The sequence below is a fragment of the Rhinolophus hipposideros genome, assembly GCF_964194185.1.
Source record: "Rhinolophus hipposideros genome assembly, chromosome: 9".
In the NCBI taxonomy this organism is placed as follows: domain Eukaryota; kingdom Metazoa; phylum Chordata; class Mammalia; order Chiroptera; family Rhinolophidae; genus Rhinolophus; species Rhinolophus hipposideros.
Window position 1 is genome coordinate 49290014 of NC_138055.1, and position 26665 is coordinate 49316678.

Sequence of the window (26665 nt, forward strand, 5' to 3'; positions counted from 1 at the left end):
TGGGGAAGACAAAGGGAGGCTGATAAATGCAATGTTTATTTTAGTCTTTCTGCTTAGTTTTTCTTTTCAGGCACTGGACTGTACTTAGTTTTCAGAGCCAGAAATGATGACTGTTTATGTATCTAAATTTATTAATACTCTGCTCTTAGAAATTTTTAGGTACAATAGATTCCAAGAGTATTTTGGGAACTTCTCACTGGTGAAATCTAGATTTTATTCAGTGGAAAGCCAACAAACACATGCCATAAAAAGCCATTAATAATATAAACTTTTGGCATATATCACACTCTTCGCGTCTAGCATACAAGTGAGGCAAAGTAGGTGCTTACTAAGGGTAATTAAATGAATGAATGAATAAATGAGAAGTACCTCAGTATGTAGCTCTATCTTCTCATTTTATCCAAAGTACTGACACAAAGCCAAGGAGGATCATGTTTGGAGCATGGATAACAATTTTGTTTCTGATTCTCCATCTTTTTTCTCCCTCTAGTACCAATTAAACAGAAAGTAAACTACTCTTCCGATGATGGGGTCCTGCCCCTCTCCAAGTAAGGCTTGCCCACTGCCACACTGTAAGGAGAAAGTGTTTGGTTTGGGGTGGTAGTTGACATGCTTTGTGCTGCCTCCCCAGTTCCTATCTCTGAGAATGTCTGCTGTTCACAGTCTGCTATGAAGGATAGACCTAAGAGGCCCTGACGTCACCCCATGTGCACTTTACCCCATTCTGAATAGACCAGGAACAGACTCATGGGCAACAGATAGACTCTCAAGAATCTGAGCCAAATTGCAGAAACTACAATCCGTGGTTGTGGACTACAAGAGCTCACATTCAGTGGGGGCAGAGTGCACACCAAAGTCAAGTACAACCAAGGTTGCTTGAGAACAAAATTATAAATAATCAGACGAAGCCAAGTCTACAGTGAAAAGACATTAGACATGCTTAAAAAGGCAAGAAGAGTCCAAAGAGAAAGAGTCAAAGAATGAGAGAAAGAATCAGAGGCAGAACAACACTAACCGACTTGGGTTTCTGACTTTCTAGTTCCCAGCTTCAGCCTCTGTGAAGTCCGTCAGGACTTTGTTTACTGCTGCTGGGCCTCTGTGGGATTTTTACAGTTAACTCCCCTTTTTAATTTGGGTCAATTCCAATGAGATTTGATTTCTTGAAACCAACAGTCTCTTGACTAACGGGTTTCTCTTCTCCCCTAGACACCCAGTGATTTGGTGTGGCCCTTCTCTCTCCTCGGAGGAAAATGATCTGAAAAATTGTCACACTGGCGAACACTTGGTTTGTTGACTTTTCCAGTAACATTTTAGAAAAGCACTGCTGTGAGAAGGCAACATTAGATACTAAGAAATAACAGTTCATGATACCATTTTTAGCATCTGTTGGAATATATTTTAGGAGGAGTCTTCCCAGAGTACCTTCAGTAGCTGACCACTTCCTCTGCCTAAAAGGGCTACTTATCGTTACACATAAACCTTCCTCTGTACCCCCACACTCCACACATACCATATCAACTCTTCTACTAAATTGTAAATGTCTTGAAAACAGGGCTTATGTCTCCACCATCATTGCATACTTAGCACGTTACCACAGTGTCTAACAACTATAGCATTCATTTGAATGGTTACACACCATATATGTAATTGGAACAAATGTTCTTTCTCCACCTCTCATGAATATTTTGAGAATGTGGGGGCCTGATATTCAGATATCACCTTTTCAGAAACCCTCCTTTTCCCTTTACCACTCTTTCTTGACTTCCACGAACCTTTGGACGTGCTCTGCTAGAATTGTTTAAAGAGCACGAGGAAGAGAGGAAAACAGTAAAGCCTTTACTTAGGCCAGAAAAAGAAGACTTAGCAATGACCCCGTTGTATTCATAAAGTTGTGATTATAGGCAATTGAAAGGGATTTTCTGAGCCAGCACCTCTCATCTGAGCACTCCCATCATTGACCTGCAAATCCACAAGCTCACATCCATCACATGCCAGTCAGAAAACTGACTGTCTGAGGAAGACACAGCAGGCACACAGCACATTTGCACCAACGCAGGTGTTAAGTGTATAAACCCCGCCTCCAAAGTGCTACACTGCGCAATGTTTAACTGTTCTCTTGGGAGAGAGGCCATTCTCACAGATTTGATCTAAGTCCAGGGAGGGGATTTAAATAGAAACTCTCAAATACAGGACTCTTCACATTGTTTTAGAAAAATTATTTTCATGCAGAAAGGACTGCTTTTTTTGAGAGACTACCATTAACATTTTATTTCCCTTGTCTACGTCATTAAAGGCAAGAATAATATTTAGAACACTCAAATGTCATATATGGAAATAAAAGAAAGTTATGTTTTGAGCATGCTTGGTTCTCTAGCATATTATATACTTGTCTTTTCTGGTACAATAGCATAATTTATTTTCTGAACATTTGAATTTTTACAGAATGAATCAGTGTTAATGTAGAAAGCAGCTGAATCATCCATCCATCCATCAGATACTTATTTATCTTCTTCTAGTATGTGTTTATCATGTTACTGAAAAAGGTACTTGGAATTTTTTCATTTGAAGTACTTTTCCCCTTTGGTTGTTTTGTTTGGTTTACAAGTAATGTGGTAAAGCTATCATTAACTGTGTGTTCGTTCAAATTCCTGTTCATAATATTGAGTCAGAAACTTGAGTCACAGGCAGGACAACAGTATCTCAAATTTGATGACTTTCATACAAGAGATAAACAAAGAATCCAGAAAGGGTAGGATAGAAAGGAAATCTTTTCTGGCCCCAAGAGAGGCCAATTACACTTTAGATTATGGTGCTAAATCACTAAGAAGTCTTAGTGATTTGACTAAGAGTTGACTTTGATTGTTACTTAATTATCTTGTTTCAATAAATCTGAAGAATCTAGTTATCTCATCTTAAATATAATCACCTAGGATATTGAGTTCACTTTAATATATTAATTTGTTAGGCACATATTTTATTATATGTTCCAGATGGCTCCAGGGAAAAGAAATGCAGCTAGAAAAGATCAAAATATTACTTGGAACCAAACTATGATTTTAGTGGGGAAACCGTTGGCCTGAATGCTAGTCACTGAGAACAGAATGCTGGTCACTGTAGTATTACCAATGAATCGAATAGCTCTGTTATTTATTTGGCTTTCTTGTATCTGTTTCCCCTTTAGTAAAATGAGATTCTTCCCGTGATTGAAATCTCATTCTAAGACTCATTGACCTTCTATCATTTAACTTTGACCCAAACTTATCACACTAAATCTTCCTAATTATTATGCATTTAACAATCCACTGTTCAGTAGCCATCATATATTAAATGCAATAATTATTATTAGCTGCCTAATATTTCCCATTTTAACTGTATAAATGGAAAAAACTATGAATTAAAAAGAAGATTTGAGTTTATTATGCATTATTTCTAAGAAAAAAACTCAGAGAAATAATTTGTTATAGACAATAGCTTTTATCTAAAACCACTATGCTGTTGACTACCAAGTAATTCCCTAGAAACTAAATTGCTCTTACCAAATTATCTTCATAATATATCCATATTATAGACTCACGGACTACCTGCTCACTAAAACACATTGTCTACCAAAATCATATTTTAACATCATTAGCTTTTAAATATTAGAAATGATTTCAATACTTGGAAAAGTCTGGTGAGCATGATTATATGTGGAGATTTTAAAATAGAATGTATGAGGGGATATAAGTAGATTATATCCCCTATATAGTAACTCATTTTTACGATGTTTTACCGTTTTTGTGCAGTTTCACATCCTGTCTTATAATAATAGTAATAAACAGTACAAAGGTAACCGATTATTTTACCTTTTCCCCACCCACTCTGACCAGGACTGCATTGTACCATTTGTAAACATCACAAGTCTGTAAGTCATCTTTGTGATGTCTGGAGGGAATTCAAGTTTTCCTTTCAGGGCCAATGCATTGTAATAGTAGGTTGAACCATAAAATTGCCATTATTGGTCAGAAATTATTGACTTCTGGCGGTTTCATATGGCTCAAGCTAAAGAGCCTTGAGTTTGAATTCCAGCCCTGAGAGTCGCTGGTTTGTGAAATGGGAACAACACCTACTTTGTAGGATTGATGTGAGGTTCAGCCATGACATGTAGAAGTACTATGTCTGGCAATAGTGCAGTGCAACAAATAGTTAATACAATATTGTTATCAATGTAAGTAACTTAGAGAGTTTCTTCACTCTCTGTTTAGCGATTTCGGCATATATGCAAAGGTGACGGTTGCTATGATTGAGAGAAATGGAAAATATTTGTTGGGCAAGCATAATTTTTAAAGCCCCAGTAGCTTTAAAGGCCTTCCACTCTTGTCCTGTATGTGCTGGTATGTCCTAGTAAGGTCACAGATAAAGTTTGACACATACTTGGTAGAGTATCTAAATAGGAAATGTACTGAAGCAAATCAAGAGCAGAGTATATAAAAAAAAAGAAATCAAAGCACTGAGAAAACATTCTGAACTTTTGGCAGAGGATTTGGACTGCCTGAATCCCCATGACTCTTTGAGTTATTAATAGTGACTCATTTTGCCATATTTCGGGCAGTTACATATTTATATATCAAACAGTGTGTGTGAGGCTTTCAAGGCTCGATGGCTTTTTAAAAAATGTGTTACTCTGGCATAGAGCAGGGCAATGTGGATGCCATTTTGTCATTTGTGTAGCACCTACCACACTGCACTCATTAAATGCTAAGGAAAGAAGGGGGCTTGCAGCCTTGCCTGGAACGTGGCTTCCATCTGCTTTGCCAGAAGCCATGATGAAGTCATGAGTTGCACAACAGTAGTAATTCGCAGCTATTTATGACCATTTTAATAGCAAAGCTCAAGATTAGAAGTCTGTGTTTACATGCTGTGCGGCAGAATGGTTCCATGAATCATTCCCACAGTAACTTTTGGTCAAACCAATCAACCAATTAATGAAAAACCAACCAGTTGGTCCTGAAGCTGTGATTAATAGGTCTCCAAGTTAGCCTCTACTTTCCTGACACTCCTCCACAAATGAGACTGAACTGACTCTCGCCCTCAGGCACACAGTCCCCCCTCCCCATCCCCTCTGCGAGTCACAGCCCTGACACTCTCTTTCCACCCACACTCAAAACCCTAGGACACAGGTAAGTCAAAGGAACTTTGGAAACTCCTGAAGAGCACCTGTGAACATAATTACAAAAACATGTTTATTTTTAGCACATGTTTGTTTTCTCATTGTCATTGCTCCATTTTGTGACTTCATTTAGTGATCCTATAAAACACTTTCATTTGTTCATTTAAACTGACTTGAGGTTTGAGTTAATTATCACTTCCTGACAGACTGAAGGTCAGACTATTTCCTTTTGTTTCACATGGCAGTTAATCCCCTCATTAAGGGTGATGGAAAATTAATAATTAAACTTATGCCATTTTCATATTTCAGATAATGAGAGGAGCTGAGATCCTAGAGATATCATATGAGAAGACAGGAAATTGTTGAAGACTCCGTCCTGCAAACACGTGAGTTTCTTTCCTCTGGTCTCGTAGTAAAGAAGGTACAGCTAAAGGTCTTTCACTAAGTTAAGACAAAATAATATAAGAATGGAAACAGCTACTGGGCTCCTCTGTGCCACTCACTGGCTGTGTGACTTGGGGAAAGGCAGCTAACCTTTGGCCGTGAAAGGTTTTCTTATTTGTAAAATGGAGATGATTAAAACCAAATTAGAGAATTGTCTGCGTTGATTTGATTCACTTTGTGGGTCACTTTGATCCATTAAGGCGAGGAGCAGGGTAAATTGTGTTAGGCCCTGGAGAAAAAAAACCCAAGTAGCCATTCCTCTAGGGCCTTAGGGAATTCAGCTTTTACCCATCCTCTTCTAATTACTCTAAAAAGGTGTGGTTTTTTTTGGAGGGTGGAGGTAGTAGAAAGGTACAATGGATGGTACCCAGAAGAGCTCACCTGGTGAGAGAAGGTGCCTCTGCCCTTCCCATGGTTCCCCATCTCACTGGAAACTGCTCACCCTACATCTCCCAGTCCTATTCTGTTGAGACTAGTGAGGGGGCCACCTTTGTACTGTGATTCCTGTGTCACCTGACTGTGTTTGAGAAGGACCTAAAGCTCGTGCTGACTAAAAATGGACTCAGTCTTACTAAGGAACTCCCAGCCCCCTAAGAGAATACCTTTGAATCTAATGTGGTCATTTCTTTTTCTGTGCCGAGCAGTGCACTGTACAGAGTAGGGATAGCATTCTGCCAGATGCAACAGGAAACTCGATGGAGGAAGGGGTATCTCAGCTGGGTTTTAAAAGACCAGTAGCATTCAGATTGCCAGAGAGAAGGAGGGGTGATGTTCCAAGTCAGTGTGGAGGATGAGCAAAGTGGGAAGGGTCTGGGATGAGCCTAGAATAGAGAATCTCCCCAGCGGCTGGACCACAGGCTGTGTGAGGGAGTAATGGTAGCTGGGCTTCTCAGATAGGGTTGGGTGAAGGCCTTAGACTTTATCCTGCTGAAACTACAGACATTGGAGGGTGGAGGCGGGGTGTTTAGGGGAAAAAGTGTATGCTGTGCCTATGGAATCAGTGGGAGGAGCCTAGAGCTGAAGGTAATGGAGACTTGGGAATAAAAAAGGAAAATAAGAGGCACTAGGGTAGCTATATGAGTACATGCATTGATTATATGCAAAGGGGGTGGAACCTATGGCTCAAAACTGAATTTTAAAATTTATTTTGTCAGTGCTTTATCCAAACTGTCATTTACTAAATCCTAATTGGATTTTTGTGGGGGAAATATTTCCTCCTTTAAAAAAGGTTCTGATAAGTAGCAGCTTTAAAATTGCTTCTGGAGGAAAAGAGGTCACAGGGTAAAGTAAGTGGAGCATGAGTGATTGAAAGAGTGACAAAGCGCTGGTTATCTTTCAAAAGAAGACACCCATGAGCTGATACTGATTGTGACAGGTGCTATCTCATAGCTAGTTTGTTCCCTCATCAATATTGGAAAATACTTTCTACATCTTCCCATAAAGTGTAGAAAAATATCTTAATAATGATGCCATTATCATTTTTAATTGAAAAACTTATGTGAAAGTTAGTAAATTCTATCTGGAAGAGTACTTAGCAATCCTTTCATCCTTATACAGAAGGGGAAATAGGACAATAGAGTGAATAACCCACCCAAAGTCTCCCAGCCTGTGTGTGCCAGACCCATTGTTAGAAGGTAGCTGCTTTGACTCCTGGGCTGGGGCTCTTTCTGCTTTGCCACAAGAATCCCCAAAGACCCTTTTATTGCTAACATAGAAAAATTGGTACTTTCCATTTTCTATTTCTAAAACCAGGAACTGTTTTATTGGATGAAGTCCTCACTTTTCTCCTTACTGCATAGTTTTTTCTTGTTTATGGAATTATATGATTTACGGTGAGGTGATCCTTCTGTTGAAGGTACCCTAACCAAGGGGGGCAAGTTGCATAGAGTACTCTGGAAAGTACTCTGGCCAGACCACTCAACTGGAGTTTAAGGTAGGGCGAATTCACGCATGGTCAGCAGACCGCTGGCTCTGTACTCACCTGTGCGCAGGTGGACTGTCATCCCGGCCTCTGAGCACAGGCATGGAGCTGCCTGCCAGGGAGTCACAGGGGTCACTCACTGGCCCTCCCCCCTGTGTGAGTCCCTTCTCCTTTCTCAAAGGGGTTCTAAGATTATTCTAGTACCAATTCCAACTGGGGGCAAAGTTCTCCACACCACCCACCAATTCACTGATGCCTGCTGAGTATCCAATTCCACTTCGTTCTGACAGTATCTACCTGGAGATAGCATCGGATCCCATGGTTAAGGACTCATCCTACAAGACTGCCTCCCCTCCTCCATTCCGAATGCCAATCACAAGTCCTGTCAACAGCTAGGCTTCTGACCCCCTACTGTAGATCAGAAATTGCAACTACCCCCTCCTCGGGTTTGTTTAGTTTGCTATGGCACCTCACAGAACCCAGAGAAACATTTTACTTACTAGAGTATCAGTTTATTATAAAAGGATATGACTCAGGAACAGCCAGATGGAAGAGATGCACAGGGCAAGGTATGGGGAAAGGGCTCAGACTTACATGCTCTTTCTGAGTGCACCTCTCTCCCCTCATCTCCACATGTTCACCCACCTGGAAGCTCTCTGAACCCCATACTACTGGAATTGTATGGAGCCTTCCTCACATAGGCATGATCCGTTATAAACTCCATTTCCAGCCCCTCTCCTCTCTCTGGAGGATGGAGGGTGGGGCTGAAAACTCCCAGCTTCTAATCCTGACGTGGTCTTTCTGGTAACCAGTCCCATCCAGCAGCGCACGCACAGTCACCTCAATGGAACAAAAGACAGTCCTAGTTCTCTTGTTACTTAGGAATTTACAAGGGTTTTAGGAGCTCTGTGTCAGAGACTAGGGACAAAAATCAAATATATATTTAGTATAAATCACAATATCATAAGGCCCCTCCCCCCAACCCTGCAGAAGGCTCCGCTTCTTACAGGGCACCCAACAGTCTCAATTCCCTGTTCTCCACCTTCCCTAGAAAAAGTTTAAAGGAAAAATAAATTTATCCTGTCAGAGCATGTTTCTTTTCTTTTTCCTCCAACCTTGTTCATTTCTCAGGCCCTGCCTGTCATCCAAGTGAAACTGCATTTCCCCACCATAGGTATACACACTTCAGAGCTCCGCTTTCTCAGCCTCCTCTGCATGGCAACTCCTCCCCCAGACCTGTCTCTCCGTATATTTACCATGTGCTGGGGAGGAAGTGTCCCTAAAACCTCCACAGGTAACTACTGCTGACTCTAGTAGTGCCGGGCCTTGGGCTCAGGCACAGGAAGTCCTGGTCAAGAGACGCTGCAGGTTTAATTAACAGAAACTCAAACAGTTGCATTATATTAAAGTGTACATAGGGCAACCACATGTGCAGTCTTCGAAAGGCCATAATTGTTAGCACAACCCAGTGAAATACTCAAGTACAGTAGATCCTTGAATAACATCGTTTCTTCAGTGTCGCTTTGTTACAACGTTGATGAGATGCGCAGGAATCTAACTCTTGTTTGTATCAATGAGCCCGTGGTAACATTGGTTTTATTGCGCGTAGTTTCACCGCAGTTCCAAGATCCTGTTGATGTTCCATGAAGACTTACTGTGGTGTGTTTTCATTAGGCTGTTTTTCCATTAAACACGGGCCAATGAAGAGATCTTTCTGGGTGTCTAGCTTTATGATATTTTCATTTCAAAATTGGGTCAAAGAGAAAGATAGTAGTAGATGATAAATTTATAAGCTTAAATCTGTCCTTCACATATAAATGTCAACATTTCCTGTAAACTTTTAAATTTTCAGAATTTGCTAGAACTTTGAACCTCTATTTATTTATTTTCATGGCCATCTTAAGTTTTTAATGTTTAGCTCATCAGACACTTATTCTTTGGTATTACTATTTCTATGTTCCATAGATTCCCTATCAAGCCATGAATGGTGAGAATAGTTGGATCTTCTAATTCCAGGCATTCATCTCATTTCCTCTTTCTTTCTGTCAGTCTTTCTTAATGTATGATTATTTAACTTTGGAATCATCTGGTGCTGACTTCTATTGAATCTAGTGTCAAGGTTGAGTTGATTCTTCGTTCAATCATTCATAGGATGTGTTGGGTGCAAACTATATGCCAGGAATGTCCTAGGTACTGAGGAAATAATGGTGAATAAAAATACGTGTGGTTCCTGCCCTCATGGAGTTTACATTCCAGTTGAACAGACAAGCAATAATCAAATGATCATACAATAAGTATATAACTAAAATTGTGACGACTAGGATAAAGGAAAAAAATATGAATAATAAGACAATTTCCAATGGTTACAATTTTATCAATTGGAATTCTTTCTGTGAAGACCTATTTAAACCTTTTTTTAACTTATGATGAAAATTAAAATAAAGGTATATTTTACAAATATTCATTATGTAGAATTATAGTGGCCAGTCATTTTCTGCCCAGCACTCCTTCCTCTTTTTTATTGTAACAAACCCCCTTCCAGTTATCAGAGACGGTCACATGATTCAAAAGAGGATTCTTTGAATCTTTCTCCAGTATTTTTCTAAGTGGAGCTACTAGGAAGGTTTTCGGCTTGTTGGTTGTGAAGGGGATGTGACGCTGGGCTGTTATTGTCCATGCCCATCTTCCTCTCCCCTCCAACTCCCCTAGCACCTCTGGTTCCAATACAGGAGACTTTAAAACATCTATTTCCAGCTCAAGTGAGGTTGAGAAATTTTCTGTCACTTTCAAACGATGAGTTTATATTAATACAGAAAGTAATCACTTAATATTGTGACTATTTCTTAAGGTGGATTATTATAAATGGCTGGGCTGCCTGGGCATATCTTCGAATGAATTCCCTGCAGTTCTAATTTTCTTGCTTCATCTCCTCAAAGCAAATTTTTCTTACACCAAATTCCCTAATTCTTTGTTATGAGTCAGTGGAGGGAGGAGGGTGGCATCAGTCTTGATAGTCTTCATTATTGATTCATATTCATGAAAGATTCCCAAAGTTCTGATTGGTGAATGCCGGTGCCAAGTGTCCTAAAGGAGTCACCAGCCGACTTTCCTATGAAGAGGCTGAAGATCTTTTCCATGTTTATTAGCCATTTGCATTTCCTCTTATGTTCCATTACTTGACTTTTACAACAGAATGGAATCATCTTTAGAATCAGTCCTGTTATTTCATTTCTGTTTTCTTCTCTTCTTTAAATTTCATGCCTCTGATTACTGTACTTAATTTTAGAAGTGTGCGACATCTCAGGGCTCACACAGACTCTATTTGTCTTCCTTGGCAGATTTCTGATAATAGGCAGAATTCTTTCAACGTTGGGTTTTATCATGATTCAGATATTGAAAACTAAAATAAACTTTCCAGCACATGTTTAATCTCAATTTAAATCAGCCTAGGTTGAATAAAAAATCACCTACTTGATAATATTTTACTTTTGTGCTTTCTAAAGAACAGAATTGGAGGTAAAAATAATGTAAAAGGAAGTTTTAAGAAGTTTAGAGTACTAGATTTGGGATTTTAAAATCTGTTTGCATTCTTGTATCATTTTCTGTGAAACTTTCAGCAAATCGTTGGTCTTTTCTCTCTCTACATGGACGAGAAAGGTGGTTAAGGTATATCAGTGATTCTCAACCCTAGCTTCATATTAGAATTATCTGAAAAACCTAAAAATAATACTGATGCCCACCCCAGGTCTGTTAAATCAGAATCTCTGGGAGTGGGATCTATATCAATCAGTATTTTTTTTAAAGAGCCCAGGTAATTTTGATGTGCAACTAAGAATGGGAATCACAAACCTGATTATCTCCATTATCCCTTGTAGCAAACATCTTTATGTTTCTAAAACATATGAGATTTGGGCAGTATATCAAAACCTTCAGTGATTTTTAATTTAGTAAAATGGAGATTCTACTTTATTTTTCTACACAGTGCAATGGCGTTTAAAACTGGCCTAAGCAGATGGCTTGTAGGATGTTTGCTAGTGGCTGAAGCCATTCGTGAGTCCTCTTGCTTTTCCCTCTCCTCCTTTGATGTTCATGTCTCTAAATGAAACATTATTACAGGCTTTTGTTGAGCTAAAAAGTAAATGAACATACACTCATGTTCATAGCAGCATTATTCACAATAGCTAAAATATGGAGGCAACCCAAGTGTCCACCAACAGATGAATGGATAAGCAAAATGTGGTGTATACGTACAATGGAATATTATTCAGCCATATAAAAGGAAGGAAATTCTGACACATGCTACAACATGGATTAACCTTGAAGACGTTATGATATGTGTGTGAAGTAAGTCAGTCACAAAAAGACAAATACTGTATGATTTCACTTATATGAGATACTTAGAATAGTCAAAATTATAGAGACCAAAAGTGGAATTGTGGTTGCCATGGGCTAATCGCAGGGGGCTGGGGTTAAGGAGTGATTGTTTAGTGGGTAAAGCATTTCAGTTTTACAAGATGAAAAGAGTTCTGTGGATGGATGGTGGTGATGGTTGCACAACACAATGGATGTGTTTAATGCATCTCAACATACATTTGTGGCTTTCCTGAGTATTGCTCAAGACTATAGTTCTCCATGTAAAAAATAATAATGATAGGGGTTAAGATGGTAAATTTTTGTTATTGTATTTTACCACAATAAAAAAAAAAATTTCTTTTGAAGTAGATGAACGAAGGGGGATAAATGCATTGTCAATCTGTAGTGGAAATGACTAACCTAGAGGACAGCCAACAATCCCTTTTTTGTCCCCACTTTGAGATTAAAACCAAAAACCTTGGGTTGAGAGTGTATTTGTGAGTTTTGCAGACATTGTTTTCAATGAAAAGGAAAGTACAGTGGTTAAAATAAAACCCACTCCAATAAAGAAATTTTTATTCAATAAACAGTCATTCGGTGAACCACTTAGTTATGACTTACAAGTACTTCTCACCCAGGTGTTCAGTAACAGTTTGTGGTTGAGAAGGACAATGTGTTCAACATAGGGTCCAGCCCACATTTACTAACAAAATATGATATCTCTGCTGCACAAGGAACTTAGAATATTGTTGGGGAGACAAAAACCTTTGAGACACACAAAGACACCCCATGACACCCTTGTTTATTGCATGGTAGAGACCGTAAGTGCAAAAGAAGCTGTCTTACGCTGAACATCGTGTGAGAAATGTTTCAGGAGCCCTCTGAGTCACCATATAGAAAGGAACATAATCAATGAAAGGGCCTGAGGCTCCCTGAGAAGCTGCTTTGATCACGAAAACACGAGCTTGTTTTTAGATCAAACTACTGTTTTCTTTCAGGTAATTATTGATCAGGCTCTTCTCAACTGAGTCAATAACCAACGGGCACTTAGCAGAGGTTGGACCAACATGAAGTTTGATTTCCCAGGCTACCGATGCAAGGAACTATGTGGTCAGAGCACCAACCGTTTGAGCTCTTCAGTTCAAAAACCATATGCAGCATGAAAGAATGTGCTGCTGGTCTTTGAAGTTTGACTTATATAACTTCAAATTCCAAAGAGAGATACATTTCTGCTCCCACTGAATTCAGCTGCTTTAGAGGCAGTCTTGATTTTTTTTTTTAATTCATTTTTGGTAGAACTGAAGAGTATATTTAACATTCAGGTTGTCGTAAGTCCAGGGACACTGTGAACCTCATGTTATGAGTCACAAGGACACAGAGTCACAAGGATACAAGGCATCAGCCTGCCTTGGATGACCTCACTACCGCTCTAGAGGGAATCAACACCTATATGAAAGGGAAGACCGTTTTTAAAATGCTTCAAAATGCATCTGCTCTCTTTTTATGATAGGAGGAACATCTTCATGGTTTTCACTGACCCTCAGCAGAAATAAGTGCTCATTAGATTTTTATTTCTATGTTTATTATATGTGTAGCTTTATATGTAGTGTGGTGAAATATATGTAAGTCTAACATTTACCATCTTAACTAGTTTTAAATGTACACTTTGGGGGTATTAAGTATACTCACATTGTTGTGCTGCCATCACTACCATCCATCCACAGAGCTCTTTCCTCTTGTAGAACTGAAACTGCACCCATTAAACAATAATTTCCCATTCCCCCCTTCCCAAGCCTCTCTGGCAACCACTCTTCTGCTTGCTGTCTCCATGAATTTGACTATTTGAGATACCTGATATAAGGGAAATCATCCAGTATTTGTCCTTTTGTGACTCATTCGTTTCACTCAGCCTAATGTCCTCAAGGTAGAGTTGGTTTTCTGTTCTATTTTTTTTTAACAGCTAATACTTCAAAAGGTCCCATAAACAACCAACTATACATGTTCCAGCTGAGGTCCTCATTTATTTACAAATTATATTAGAAAGGCCCTTCTCAGTGGTAAAGGGAGCCGATAAGATGTCATTTTGCACATAGTTGTGGGAAATCGGTGTCATTCATGCATTTCCTGGACCCATCCAAGGCTCTGTGAGCTCTCAAAAGCACCAGCACCTTTCCTAATAACTGGAGGTTGTGAAGCTCTTCCACAAGAGGGAGAGAGAAGGCAGCCAGCCTGACTCAGAGCTGCCATGCCAGCCCCCCAGCCCACACTTGATTACGGGTGTGTATAACCATCTGGTATGTGGGTTTAGCAGTAAGAATGAGAAACTCAGCCTTTCCATGTCACATTTTGCTATTATTTTATTTAACACTTGTTATATGGCCAGCACTGCACCAAGCACAGCAAAAACCTGAAATTCTTCAGAGCAACCTATTATACAAGGGACACTTTTGCCAAACTTGCTTCAGGAAGCTACAATCCACTGAAAAGTAGCCACATTTCCTAATGCCTTTCAAATACACACTCTTGATTGTGTGGAAGCTGTGCAATAGAAAAAAAAATTTTTTTAAGTAATATCTATTTCAATAAGAGTCTCTGGGAAAATTTCACTGTACTTCATTAGGTTTCTTCTTGGAGGAAAATGCATCCCCCATATTCTGTGGTGTTAGTGCAGGAAATGAAGTAATCGCTGCTGTTTTTATTTAACAAAACTGATTTCAGCTAAAGGTTTATTTGTGATTTTGATCATAATATATGTGTTGGACTTTAGCAAATAGAAATTTGTGTTTTCTTCATAGGACTGTCACTTCCAAGGTACGTTATTTCACCATAATTACTTCCAATGTTGTTAGCCTTTAACAAAAACTTTGCAAAGTCACATTATTTGCAAATATTCATAACAGACATAATATTTGCCTTTCTATTAGGCACTTTAAAAGACTCCCAATTCTCCCTTGGGCTCCAGGGACCATTGAGACGTTCAAGAGCCTCTCCCTTCAACAATGAAATGAAAGTTCCATTTCTACAGTAGAGTCTCAAACTGCAGCACACTTCATGGGCTTGCAAGAGCTAACCTTTGATCTGCTCTGGCACATCCTACTGCCCTGCTGGGTGAAAAACCAAATGGAAGCTCCTTTCCCTTTCTCTCTGAAAAAATTTTTTTTAAATTATAGTTGACATACAATATTATATTAATTGGAGGTGTACACCATAATGATTAGACACTTACATACTTTATGCAGTGATTACCATGATAAGTATAGTAACCATCTGTCACCATACATAGTTACTACAATATTATTGACTATATCCCTTATGCGGTATTTCATATGCCCATGACTTATTTTATAACTGGAAGTTTGGACTTCTTCATTCCTTTTACCTCTTTTGCCCATCCCTCCACACACACGCCATCAGTTTGTTGTCTATGTCTATGAGTCTGTTTCTGTTCTGTTTGTTTTGTTTTGTAGATTCCACATATAAGTGAAATCATATGGTATTTGTCTCTGTATAACTTATTTCCTTTCACATAACGTCCTCTAGGTCCATTCATGTTTTCACAAATGGCAAGATTTCATTTTTTATGGCCAAGTAATATTCCATTGTGTGTCTGTGTGTATGCGCGCGTGTGTGTGTGTGTGTGTGTGTGTGTGTGTGTGTGTGTGTGTGTGTGTAAGGGAAAAACTCCATTTGGGACTTTTCTAAAGATTTTCTGGGAGTAGGAAGGAATACACAGCCATAATAAACAGAGAGGCACACTTACGTAGAGAGAACAGCAATCCAAATCAGATTCAGCAGACTTTCTGGAGTATGCACCACTATATCGGAGGCTTATCTTTTACTATTTTATCTTCATAACAAACCTGAGAGCTAGATACTAATCTCCCCAATGACACATGAGGAAACTAAGGCCCAGATAGATTAAGTGATGAAACTTAGTTTCAAACTGAGACCCTCTGCCAACAAGCTTATGACTTAAAAGCAGACACATGTGAGATATAGGCACTGCCTTTTCAGCTAATTACAATCTGTCCCATCAAAACTGGAAGTGCAGGGCCGGCCCTGCTCAGGCGGTTGGAGCTCCATGCTCCTAACTCTGAAGGTTGCCGGTTCGATTCCCACATGGGCCAGTGGGCTCTCAACCACAAGGTTGCCAGTTCAATTCCTCGAATCCCACAAGGGATGGTGGGCAGCGCTCCCTGCAACTAAGATTGAACATGGCACCTTGAGCTGAGCTGCCTCCCGGATGGCTCAGATGGTTCGAGCACATCCTCTCAACCACAAGGTTGCCGGTTCGACTCCACAAAGGATGGTGGGCTGCACGTCCTACAACTAGAAACGGCAACTGGACCTGGAGCTGAGCTGCGCCCTCCACAACTAAGATTGAAATGACAAAAACTTGAAGTTGAACAGCAACCCTCCACAACTAAGATTGAAAGGACAGCAACTTGACTTGGAAAAAAGTCCTGGAAGTACACACTGTTCCCCAATAAAGTCCTGTTTCCCTTCCCCAATAAATTAAAAAAAAAAAAAAAAAGTTGAATACTTAAAAAAAAACAAAACTGGAAATGCAGCTTTCTCCACACTCCGGCTTGTCGCCTTAGCACACCAGGCCAGAGACAGAGAACATTACCCCTGAGAACAGATCTGTCTGCCTCATTGCACATATGCACATTCTAGCTCAAAGTGAGGTTACCCTGGGTTAGCAGAGCCTGGCTCCTGCTGCTCCTGCTATCACTTGACCTGTAGAACTTTCTCAAGAAAAAACAAACATTCTTATCTCAGAAGGCTTAAGGTTGCTGCTACCAAGTCCTCCAGCTATGAGGAGAGCAGGAATGGAAGCTACTATTATCAGGGACTACCATCAAGGGACAGACCTCAGGGTAAGCCTTTAAGAGCTAGATAATGCCAGCATATGCTGTTCCATCAAGATCATTTTATGCCAAGACACAGCAAGTTTTTAAGAGATGCTGCTTTCATGTTTCCTACTGTCCACAGTACAAGGTTTAACAACATAGGCTGAAGATACAGGTGGGAAGAAGGTTTGGTAAATTAAGACTATACTTTTTGATTGAATTATTTCAGAGTTGATATCTTTTTCAAAAAGAAAAAACATAAAAAATTTAGCAAATTAAGTATGTGAACCTTATTTAACCCTTATCACTTCTCACAGACACCCATCTCCAAATATAGTCACATTGGGGGGTAGTGCTTCAACATATGAATTTTAGGAGTATGCAATTCAGTCCATAGCAGAGCACTTGAGCTTTTGTTCAACATCAGTAAAACCATGTCCCTTTAAATTAACACGCTAGAAGTCTGCATTAAATAGACTAATGAAAAATGTAAATACATAAGTATACAGAACAAGAAAATATTACTGAATCAATCATTCCATGATTTATTTCTATTAGCTTACTTATTTAGTGTTTTGTTTCAAAATATAACAGTTATTTTCTCAATATGTCTCTATTTTTAAAATGACCTTTACTAGTAACATTTTCCTTGGGTCTATATGGTGCCAAGTATTCAGAAGATAAATACAGAAGTCTGTCATGTAAATATTTGCTGACATATTCTTTATGTGATGAGTGTTGACTACAAAAGAGACGTTGATAAACTCTCTACACACAAATAATTGTTTGTTCCCTTTAGAGAGGTATAGAGTCTATCAAAACACCTGAGTTATTTCTAGTGTACAAACAAATTTAATGGAGGAAATACTTTTTAGGTCACAGTTTGGGAAAAGATGGCATCATTATGAAAAGTGTGGAGGACTGCTTATTAATCTGTAAAAACAAAAACAAAACACATAGATTGGCCTAGATAATGCCCAAGTTTTTCTCCAGTTCCAAAATTGTATAATTTATTTTGTGAATTCAATTTTCAAAAATTAGATAAGAAAATTTGACTTGCTTTTGTTATATAAATTCTATCTTAAACATAGTAAATAGCAGGCAACTTTATAAAATTTTATTACTGATATATATACATATATATATAGATATAGGTATAGATATATATGTGTATATATATATATATGTATATATTAGGTTTTAATAGGTAGTTGGATCATTTGAGCCAAATTATTTGCCAATCTAAATGCTAGTTAATCATTAATTGAAAATATTGGAGTCATGAGGTCCTGGATGTGTCAACCATCAAGGTTTGTAAAATTTTATTCTTTAAAAAACAACAGTACTGACACTGGTATAAGGATAGACAAACAGATCAATGGAATTGAATTGAGAGTCTACATGTAAACCAATGTTCTGTGGTCAACTTATTTTTGACAAAGTTACCAAGACTATTCAGAAAAAATAATTTTTTCAACAAATGGTACTGGGACAACTGGATAGTCATATGAAAAGGAATGAAGTTGGACCCTTACCTACCACCATATATAAAAATTAATTCAAAATGTATCAGAGGGCTAAATTAAAACGCTAAAACTATAAAACTCTTAGAAGAAAATATAGGGTTAAAATTTTGTGTTCTTGTATTTGGCAATGGATTCTTAGATATAGAACCAAAAGCACAAGCAATACAAGAAAATATAGATAAATTGGACTTCATCAAAACTAAACACTTTTGTACATCAAAGGACACCACCAAGAAAGTGAAAAGACAACCCACAGAATGGGAGAAAATATTTGCACAGCGTATGTCTGATAAGGGACTTGTGTCCAGAATACATAAAGAACTCTAACAACTCAATAATAAAAAGACAGTCCAGTTACAAAATAGGCAAAAGATCTGAATAGCTATTTCTCCAAGGAAGATATACAGATGACCAATAAGCACATGAAAAAAAAAATGCTCAACATCAATAGTCAGTCATACCGTGCTTCTCCGAAAATAAGACCTAGCCAGACAATCAGCTCTAATGCGTCTTTTGGAGCAAAGATTAATATATATAATTAATATATATAAGACACAGTCTTATATAATGTAATATATAATTATATAAGACAGTGTCTTATATAATTATATATTATATATTATATATTATATATTATATATTATATATTAAAGTATTATATAAGACATAGTCTTTTATATTATAAGACTGTGTCTTATATTATATATATAATTATATAAGACTGTCTTATATTATAGTAAAATAAGACCGGGTATTTATTATATTATATTATATTATATCATATCATATTATATGACCCAGTCTTATAGTAAAATAGGACCAGGTCTTATATTAATTTTTGCTCCAAAAGATGTGTTAGAGCTGATTGCCCAGCTAGGGTCTTATTTTCAGGCAAACACAGTAACAGAAAGGCAAGTCAAAACTATGATAAGATACTACTTCATACCCACTAGGATGGCTAGAGTAAAAATGTCAGATAATAACAAGTGTTGGCAAAGATGTAGAGAAATTGGAACCCTCATACACTTCTGATGGGATGTAAAATGGTGCAACCACTTTGGAAAGCACCCTGGCAGTTCCTCAAACGTTTAAACATAGAGTTACCATATGGCTTGGTTATTTTACTCCTAGGTATACACCCAATAAAAATGAAAATGTATTTCTTCACATGAAAGCTTGCATATGAACATTTACAGCAGCATTATTTATAATAGCCAAAAGGTGGAAACAATCCAAATGTCCATCAATTGATGAGTGGTATATCTACACAGTGGACTATTATGTGGTTATAAAAAGTAATGAAGTCATCATACATGCTGCAACATGGATGAACCTTGAAAAATTATGCTAAATCAAAGAAACAAGCCACAAAGACCACATGTTAGGATTCCATCTATATGAAATGCCCATAATAGGCAACTCTATAAAGACAGAAATTAGATTAATAGTGGCTTAGAGCTAGAGAATATGGAGTCCTGGAAGGGGAGATAGTAAAAGGGTGCAAGGTTTCCTCTTTAAGTGATGAAAATATTCTAAAATTGTAGGGAGAGTTTCACATATCTGTGAATATACTAAAACCCACTAAATCATATGTCTTAAATAGAGAAATTGAATGCTGTGTGAATTATACCTCAATAAAGCTGTGAAAAAAATGAGAGAAAAAAATCTTATTCTTTAAACACTGGGAAGGAAACCACTGTGGCGGTTCATTGTAGGGGATGTTTACAGATGAAGTTTTTGCAAAAGGCAGGGGCCTCTACCATGGTTTCCCAAAGTTCTTGTCATGCTACAAAGTTATATTATTAGTGGGTACTTATTGTCCTGTCAGATGCAACCTGCTCCGAAACACTGACTCTTTTGGAGCCAAACTACTTACAGGTCTTATAAAAATTATAAGTAAAATGAATAAGCACATGAAAAAAATGCTCAATATCAATAGTAAATTGAGTTTTTTAATTTATTAAAGATATTGGAGTTGTTTGTGTTGTTGTTTTTTTAAGAAAACTTCCTATGTCATTTTTACTCCATATTTAATTTGTGACAACATGGATGAACTTTAAGGATATTATGCTAGTGAAATAAGGTAGATTGAGAAATATAAATAACATATGACCTCACTTACATAGGGAATCTAAAGAACAAAATAACGAACAAACAGAAACAGACTCATAGATACAGAGAACAAACTGATGGTTGCCAGAGGGGAGGAGAGTTGGGGAGCTGGGTGAAAAAGGTGAAAGGATTAAGAAGTACAAATTGGTAGTTACAAAATAGTCACAGGGATGTAAAGTACAGCATAGAGAGTATAGTCAGTAATGATGCAATAACTATGTATAGTGCCAAGTGGGTCCTAGACTATTGGGGGATCACAGCATAAATTGTATAAATGTCTAACCACTATGCTGTACACCTGAAACTGATACAAAACAATGTCAACTGTAACTGAAAAAAACAACTTTTTAATATTTTCTATAAAAGAATAGTGAGGATATATGGACTCAACATAATTTTTTTATCTCAAAAAAAAAGAACAAGGATGTATGTTTAACATGTTCTAGTATATTTTCTAATAAATCAATAATTTAATATAATTAAAATCCAAAGAGAATGTTTAAGATAAGTTGGCCAGCGTCCTGATAGGGGGCAGTGAAGGGGGGTCAAGAGCTCCATAGACTTAGGCTTCTGTACCGGCTCTGTCAAAATAAGCTATAAAATGATGCTCTCAACTTCCCTTTCTTCACTTGTAAAATGGGTATAATTATATAAAAACATTAATTGGAATAAGAAAATGGATACATTTTGTATATAGTAATCATTTTAAATACTTCTCATCATTATTATTTTTAATTAGGCTTTCATCACTTGGGCTAATAAGCATTCTATTGAAGAAAAATATACAATCTAGTGACACACGCTTGCCTTTTTTTCAAGCACCATGGTTTCAATCTGCCACTTGCTTCAATGTTTACACTGCAGAAAATTTACTTCACTTGTAATTTGAACTGATGTTTCACTGACAATGGGCAGAAAGCCAGTCACACACACTTGGATCCAGAACTTGGTATTTCACTGTGTCAAGGTGTGACTTACATCATAATTGCTCAAACTGTATTTTGTTAAGCATGAAAAACAAATGCTTTCCTTACGTCCTCAGTGATAGAAGACCACAAAACATTTTGCAGCTGCTTAATCTCTTAGTCAAGATATACAGCATAGGAAACTAGATTGATGGAGCCTCTCTCCTTGCAACCTTTGCTCTCAACAACTACCATTCTTCTTTAGAAAATGAGCATTTCCCTAAGGCATTGAGTAGCTTTTCTGTAGGCTGTAGTTAAATCCGTCAAATCTGGAAAATGAGAACTTGGAGACAGGTACAATCCTTGGCGCTTGGATGATAAGTGATTTACAAGTTTATCTCATTCCCACTTACAGAGCTTGGCGGTACAGTATAAATCTTGTCAAAAACTTGTTCTATGACTAAAGGTTTATAAAGAGCTCTGCAATGTCCTGTCCAATTTTGAGAAGTCACAAAAGAATTAGTCACTGACCTCCTGGACATTATAATCCCCTACATCAAAAGTAAATACTTTATGTCGGTCAGACAATTAAGTTCGCGGTCTCATCCTAGAAAAAGTGCTACATCCCTCATTGCTGAATATCACTATGGACAGCTTCGAAGTACTCCCTTTGGGAAGCTATGCCAGTGCCTAGTGCACCCTTCAAAGCAAGTTTGGAACTCTTTTTCTGGAATGGCCATCAGAGCTGTCGTCGTATTACCCTTGATGTCCTGAATGTCATCAAAATGTCTTCCTTTCAATATTTCCTTTATCTTCAGGTAAAGAAAGAAGTCATTGGGGGCCAGATCAGGTGAATATGATGGTGTTCCAATACAGTTATGTGTTTACTATCTAAAAACTCCCTCACAGACAGTGCCGTGGGAGCTGGCACATTGTCATGATGCAAGGGCCATGAATTGTTGGCAAAAAGTTCAAGTCATTTGCATCTAACTTTTTCATGCAGCCTTTTCAGCACTTCCAAATAGTAAATTTGGTTAAGTGTTTGTCCAGTTGGTTCAAATTCATAATGAATAATCCCTCTGATATCAAAAATGGTTAGCAACATCGGTGCAACAGGTTTGCGAACTTAATTGTCAGACCTCCTATGCTCATTGTCTTTTGTCATTTTCTCATTAGAGTTGGGGACATCTGAGTTTCGTGGGAAGTATACCACAAGGTGGGAAGCAGAAAGCAGAAATGAGGTTCTTAGGTTAGAATGAAGAATTTAACATTTATTGACTGAGATATCCTACTTTCTAGGATAATTACACAATGATGTCATAGTGAAGATTATTTGACCAAATATGAAGCTAGTTAATTTTCCACAAAACAAAGCTCTATCTTTGATAGCAGTCACATTAAAGAGATTCATATTAATTTGCAATTAGCAGTCAAAGAAAAAACTTTCCTATAACTTTTATTAGGTAAAAAAAAATTTTTTTTCATGTATCTGAACACTAAAAATTATTTTATAATGTATGACACTATGATTTGAGCTTTAGAATGGCACCTCCTAAATAAATACAGCCTCATGTATATCCAAGTCTGTCCAGGCATAGATGGATTGTATCCATACAGAAGTCAAATAAAGGGTCTTAACTTTTTACGACATCAATTATCTATGGAGAACAAAGATTGTAAAAATCTTGCCCTTTAAAAGTCCTATTTGATCTATGGTTAAGATACACATACTTTTATTAAAATCAACAAAACAATGCACCAAAATTCTATAATAAGTCCACCAGATATTCTAATAGGGTGTGATGATATTGCACTGTAATTTTAATTTGCATTTCACTAATGGTTAATGATGTTAAACGACATCTTATGTCCTTATTTACTATCTGTATATCATTTTTGGTAATGTGCCTGTCCAAACCTTTTAAAAAGTTGCATCATTTGTTTTATTATTGATTTTTGGGAGTACTTTATGTATTCTGGATACAGATTCTTTATCAGATAGATAATTTGCAAATACTTTTTCCCAATCGTTGGCTTGACTTTTCAGTCAAACAAAACAAAATGAAACAGTGTCTTTTAAATAGCAGTTATTCTTGATTTGGGTAAAGTTCAGATCATCAAGTTTTCTATGGTTTGTATGTTTGGTATTGTACTTGAGAAATCTTTGCCTAACCCAAGGTCACAAAGGATTTCTCCTATGTTGTCTTTTAGAACGTTTTATAATTTTAGATTTAACATTTAGGTCAATGATTCATTTTTTGTTGTTGTTGTTAATTTTTGTGCCTTGTGCAAGGTATGCAATGATGTTCTTTTTTGTTGTTGTTCTTTTTCTTCGCATATAGATTGCACATTTTTCCATTACTAGTTGTGGAAAAGATTACCCTTTATCTAGTAAATTGTTTTTGTACCTTTGTAAAAAATTAATTGACCATATGTGTGTGGGTCTGTACTCTCTGGACTCAACATTCTGTTCTATTGATCTATTTGTCTATCTTGATGGCAATTCCATGCTGTTTTGATTACTGTAACTTTATAATATGCCTTAATAATAGGTAGTGTTGGTCCTTTACTTCTGATTTTTTTTTTAAGTTGTTTAGCTTGGTCCTTTTCATTTCCATATAAAGTTTAGAATCAGCTTGTCAATTTTGACAGAAAAACCTTGCTTGGATTTTAATTGAGATTGTGTTGAATCTATAGATGAATTTGACATCTTACTAATATTGAGTTTTCTGATCCATAAACATAGTATATCTCTCTACCTATTTAGGTCTTTAATTTTTCTCAGCAGTGTTTTGTAGCCTTCAGTGTACAGGTTTTACACATCTTTAATTAGATTTGTCCCTACATAGTTCATACTTTTTGATGTTACTATAAACGGAATTGTATTTTTAACTTGAATTTCTTATTGCTTATGGTTACTATGTAGAATTCAATTGACTTTTGTGTTTTGGACTTGTGTTCTACAACTTCACTAAACTTAGTTTTTAGTACTAGTTGTTTTTTGACAGGTTTCATAAGATTTTCTACATAGACCATCATCTGCAAATAAAGACAGTTGTGTTTTTTCCTTTCCAATTTTTTTCCAGAAATGTCTTTTGTTTCTTTTTCTTTTCTTACTGCATTATTCATACCTCTAGTACAATGTTGAATAGAAGCAGTGAGCATGGATATCCTTGCCTTGTTTTTAATCTTATAGGGAAAACAGTCAGCCAGTCTTTCATTATTAGATGATATTGGCTGTGAATTTTTTGGTAAAAACCTTTTTTTTTCAGGTTGTGGTAAGAGATCATATTTTGAGAGACTTAAATCCTTCTAAATTTATTGAAACATAAATTGCTCAGAATATTGTTTATCTTGGTAAATGTTCCATGTTCACCTGAAAAGAATATATATTCTGCTGTTGTTGGATGAAATGTTCTGTCAGTTACAATTAGATCAAATTGGTTGACAGTGTTGTTCAAGTTTTCTATATACCCTTGAACAACATGGGTTTGAACTGCATGGGTGTATTTTTTTTTCAATTACAGTTGACATACAATATCATATTAGTTTCAGGTGTACAATATAGTGATTAGACTTTTTATATACCTTACAAAGTGATCACTTGTTATTAAGTAATAAGTCTAATACCCATCTGGCATACATGGGTCCACTTATACATGCATTCAATAAATACCTGTACTGTTTTCAATCAGTGGTTAGGAATCCGCAGATGCAGAGGGCTGACTGTACGCCTTGATCTATGCCATTTTATATACGGGACTTCAGTATCCGGGGATTTTGGTCTCCAATGGGTTCCTGATACCCATCCCTGGCACATACCAATGGACAACTTGAGTTGTGGGGGAGTCAACTTATATGCATCTTTTCCACTACGCAGAGGTTGGCACTCCTAATCCCCACATTGTTCAAGAGTCAACTGTGTTTATTGATTTTCTATTAGATCTATCAATTATTGAGAGAGTCGATGTACATTTTTTTGCGTCTTGATACCTTTTTATGTTTCATTAATGCTCAGAAAGAGACCAAGCCTGTGAATGCCATATGGAAGATCTTGGTACCATTCATGTATGAAAGCATACTTCATTAATAATAATAATAATAACAACAGCTCTGAAAAGAGTACTTAGAAATGTTCTACAGATTTAGATCTTGAAATGAGAAGTTTAAATTGTTGGCTGATTATGTCAGTTGACAGTTTCAGTCAGATCAACCTATGAAATAATTCACTGCTATGAACACTATGACCCAAATGCTGATGATACAATAATTTAGTGATTTCAATTTTTTTCTTAGTTGTAGAGACCTTTCCTCAAACAAAATTTTACCAGGAGCTTCTATACATATAGCAGATAAAAATGGACATTTTCCACTTTTATCTGGATTCCAGTTGCTCAGCCTTTCTCTGGGCCTCACTCTCCTTCCCCCAGAGACAATGTACCTTAGCTGGAGCCTTCAGGGAAACGTTGAAAATCATGGATCTTCCCAAATACTGTACTAAACAGCAAAAGAAAGATGATTCCATTCAAAATACTTACTGAACTGGAGCAGTAAATAGATTTCAAGGCTAGGATCAACAATATGGATTGGTAACTGGTGAGCGGTTTGACAAAATTTCTGAAATTGATTCATGTTTCAGCAGTAACATAAAGGTTTATGTTCAGTCACTGATGTCTGCCAAGGGTACAGGTGTGGGAACTAGAAGGGAACATCCCACGCATTTCATATTCTTGGTCTTGAGATAGAGACAAATCTGGTGTCTAAACCTGGTTTCATGTGATTATCTCCTGAGTTGAATTCTTTGTTTGGTAAAGTTGGAAAATTATGCATTACTTTAGTCATTATGATAGATGTGGTAGCTCATTGTGGTTTTAATTTGTGTTTCTCTAATTATTAATGATGTTGAGCAATTCCACTCGTAAGACAAGAGAAAGAAAAATTTATTTCACGCAGACATCTATGCCTGAATGTTTGTAGCTGCTTAATTCATAATTATCAACATCTGGAAATAGCTCAATGACCTTCAACTGCATAACTATGCAGGGTTCACCCGTAAAATGGACTACTACTCAGCAGGAAAAAGGAACAAACTATCAATACATACAACAGCATAAATGAAGTCTGACTCATAGCTGTTTATCTGACATTCTGGGAAAGGTACAACTATAAGGTTGGAGAACAGATTAATATCTGGGGATTAGGGGTAGGGTGAAGAAAGTGGGAGCATTGGGCAATGTTTTAGGGTGATGTATCTTGATTGTGGTGATGATTACATAACTCTAAGCATTTGTCAAAATGCATAGAACTATACACCAAAAACGAGAATTTTACTGTATGTGAATTTTAAAATAACTCTAAAAATACTATTGGAAAAAAGATCTAATTAATGTTTTATTAAAATC

The 26665-nt window shown here is 37.1% G+C and overlaps 1 protein-coding gene across 6 annotated transcripts in view; it reads left to right on the forward strand.

The window, feature by feature from the left end:
- The window catches only part of PCED1B (PC-esterase domain containing 1B), a 286638-nt gene that overhangs the window by 177092 nt on the left and 82881 nt on the right, over window positions 1-26665 (forward strand). For all 6 annotated transcript variants that reach the window (XM_081058552.1, XM_081058548.1, XM_081058549.1 and 3 more), the window contains one exon: window positions 5459-5535. The gene's annotated coding sequence lies outside the window, so the exon portion shown is untranslated. The remainder of the gene's footprint in view (window positions 1-5458; window positions 5536-26665) is intronic.